Below are 3750 nucleotides of genomic sequence, written 5' to 3'. Positions count from 1 at the left end.
CCCCTGCACCTCACAGTGATCCCCCCTGCACCCCACAGTGATCCACCGTGCGGCTCCCAAGGATCTCCCCTGCAACCCAAGTGATCCCCCTGCATCTCAAGTGATCTCCCCTGCACCCCACAGTGATCCCCCTGCACGCCAGGTGATCCCCCCTGCATCCCAAGTGATGCCCCCTGCACTCCACTGTGATCCCCCCTGCACCCCACAGTGATCCCCCCTGCATCCCAAGTGATCCCCCCTGCACCTCACAGTGATCCCCTGTGCAGCCCCCAAGGATCTCCCCCACACCCCCTCCAGCAATTCCCGCCTGTGCCCCCCAAAGTGATCCCCCCCTGCGACCTCCAAGGATCTCCCCCGTACTGCCAGTTATTCCCTCCTGTGCTCCCCCAGCCATGGCCCCTGTGCACCCCCAAGGATCCCCCCTGCACCCACCCAGTGATCCCCCCTGCACTTCTCACAGTGATCCCCTCCTGTGCCCCCTCCCCAGTAATCCCACCTCCCATCCAAACCTCACACAGGAGTAGGAGATGGGAGGAGGGAGAGAGCGTGGGGGTCCCACACCCCGAGGGCAGGGCAAGGAGGAGGGGTCCCAGGAACTACCCAGGGATCCCAGGAACTATCGAGGTGTCCCAGCAACAATCCAGGGATCACAGGAACTATCCAGGGGGCCCACAAACCACCCAGTGCCGCCCTGCCCATGGCTAACAACTCCTCAGAACACTCAGATAGGTGTCCCAAGGCTGTATACTTCCCTGCCTTTGGAACCAAATCCTAGGGGAAAATTGCACTATTCTGTGTTAATACCCACAGCAGCATTTTGGTCTCTTACAGCCCACATTTCTGCCATGGTTTTTCGTTAGCTGGTGTCCTTAGTTTGATTTTAATGCAATGTGGGCTGGATGACAGGGATGTGGTCCTTGTGATGCCTTAAGGATGGATGCTTACTTGGGACCAGGCTTTCTGCCCAAGGGAGGAAGCAGAGCAACCTGGTCTAGTGGAAGGTGTCCCTGCCCATGCCAAGGTGTTGGAACGAGATGGACTTTAAGGTCTCTTTCAACCCAAATCATTCTGTGATTCTATGAAGAAGTGTGGCTCTGTCAAGACTGATGTGGGGGTGGAAGAGGGAGGTTGGGATGGTGAGTGGTCAAGGCTGGGAGAGGGATGGTGATGCCCCTCTGCACCAAACAGCCTGAGTTTGCTGCAGTTTAAACTGCTGCCACTGTTTAAACCCCTGTGTCTACATAAAGCATGGCAGCACTGATAATACCAGCCCCAGTCGTGAGCTTTTATTCCTGGTTTGGTTTAGAGAAAACGCATAATTTAATTTTTCATTTGAAATAGGCCCCCCTGCTCAACAGTTATAGGCTGAGAAGGCCTGGCAAGGCAATTTTATCTTTTAAACCAATTTCTTTTGAAAAGCAAACAGAGGCTATTTATACATCTAATGAGAATGCTAGTAACCATTTAAACGCGGAGTGTTGACTGTTTGCTCTAAATATAGCAGATGCAATCGCTCACTTTGTTCCTGCTGTCAGGAATAGATCCTGTTTTGGGAGCGGATGCTGGAATGTGCGAAGGAGCCTGGGGGAGCCCAGGTTCCGCTGAGCAGATCCCTGCGGGAAGGCTGGTGGTATTTATGGCCCTTGACTGAGCCAAGCAGGAGGCACAGAATGCTGTGTCCTTCGCATGGGGCTGAGCCGAGAGGTTCATTTCTGTCTCTTTTTAAGGGCTGTTTCTAAAGCAAGATTTGATTCAGGCTCCGTGGGGGACAGTTCCCTCGGCGCTGTGCTGGTTTTAATTTTCCCCTTGGCTTTCTGGAGGAGGGCAGCAATAATTGCTGGGCTGCTGGATGCCTGCCTCTGATGGGTGAGTCAGGCAGTCTTTGGAGCAGGTGACAACATGCAGATACCATTCAGCCGTACCTAAAGCGCTGTCAGTCAGTATTTCTTTGTGCCATTCCCTTCTCATTTTGGGTCTTGTGTTCCCACAGCAGCTGGAACACACAGCTTTATCTAGCTGGCATTTCTCCCTGTCCCTGCCTCTCACCTTCCCTTTCTTGTGGGAACAGCTCCTCCAGCTCCCCTTGGTGACCCACCTCGGTCCTTTGGGGGTTGTGATATCTCATGGCAAGTCCAGGGGAGAGCAAAAGTGTTTTGCAGGCACGCTGTGGTTTGACAGACTCCTCCATCGCTGGAGCTGCTGGTTAATTCATCAGGTGAGACTGTTATCACCATTTGAGTACCAACCTGTACAAGGGGACAGTAGAACTGTGGTCTATATGGTGATGGTGTCCATATCACCAGTGACAGCTTTGGGAAAGGTGAGACCCAGCTGGCAGGGAAGAAAAGATGTGGTCTGATTGTGCAGACAGTGTTGACCTCAGGTGAGCAGCAGTGTTGCTGTGCCTAAATCTTCACCTGTCCTTGTGGAGCTCCAAGCTATGAGACCCTTGTCCCTCGGGGGTGACTTCGATGACCTGGGTTATATCCTTGTAATGCAATTCCTGATAAATATCACCACCAATATGGTCTTCCACACCCCTTTGCAGTCCTGTCAGGGTCTCCACAGGAGGGCTGCATCTGCCCATCCCCTGTTCTCAGGAGGAGCTGGTGGTGGGCTGCAGTTCTCCCTAATTTTCCTTCTGAATTTTTTCACCCGCTGTCAGTTCCTCAGCATAAGGGTTTGAATGAGCAACCTGTGAAAACTCCCTGTGAGACCGCTAAAGCACGAACAAAGATGCTTAGTGGTGAATGAAAAGAATAATTTCCCCCTGGATTTGGTAATAAACCTGAAGTGCAAATGATCGACCTGTTCCTCGATTTAATTGTGGCTCTCTGTACAATTCACTTTCTGGACAGGCAGTTTCTGAAATGTGCGAATGTTTCCAAACCATCTGATCTCCTGTGTACACTCATTGCTTGCCCAGACATTTCATTAACCCATTATCCTAAAAACCAGCTGATCAAATAATCCGTATCTAGAGCCTCTTTTGTTTTTTTCCCATTTCTTTACGATACCAATGTTAATCTTTTTTTTTTTTTTTTTAATTTCTGTACAGATTGTACCTCTTGTTTGCTTCCAGAGGGAACTTTTGAGGGATTTACCACCAGGTGACTCTGTGCCTTTCACTATTTCCTTACAATGACTTGATGTTTTTATATTGATGGTCTGGCATTTCACTGGGCTCCGCTTCTCGATGCTGGACCATCTGGAGCTTGTTGGGCTGTTGCCACCAGCCCTGTTATCATTTTTTACTATGTGGCTATCACCAGTTGAACTTTATCTCTTCCTCCTGCTCCTGCCCTGCATCATCAGCCTGAATTTTCTATTTAAGTCTTGCTAAGCTGCTGTGGTGGGATAAGTCTGTATTGCTCAGCTGGGGAGGTGTTGTCAGCCTTGTGACCACCTGGGATGGGGTGATAGGAAAGAGGAGTTACAGCTGCAGCCCTTGGCTGCAGTCAAGGCACAGAAGCATTGGACTTTTGTTAGGCCATGGCTGTGATCCTGCAACTTCCCAGGTTCCTGGCCAAGTTCCCCTAATTTTGACGAGATGGGAATTCAGTCTTGGGCTCTACCTTGTCTTTGCTCCTGGTGTCATTCAGGGACCATTTCATGGCCCTGGTGTCCCAGGATTCTCATGGGGATGCTAATGAGAATGGGGGGCCATAAGCCAAGTTTCATCCTTTGACACCATGTTTTAACCAGAGAGATTTAGGCCCCAGACATGCAGCCTTGCACCACCACGTCCTC

The sequence above is a fragment of the Corapipo altera genome, unplaced genomic scaffold, assembly GCF_003945725.1.
Source record: "Corapipo altera isolate COAL_440 unplaced genomic scaffold, ASM394572v1 104, whole genome shotgun sequence".
NCBI classification, from domain to species: Eukaryota; Metazoa; Chordata; class Aves; order Passeriformes; family Pipridae; genus Corapipo; species Corapipo altera.
The sequence above is the reverse complement of the archived record's forward strand: the minus strand, read 5'-3'. Positions refer to the sequence as shown.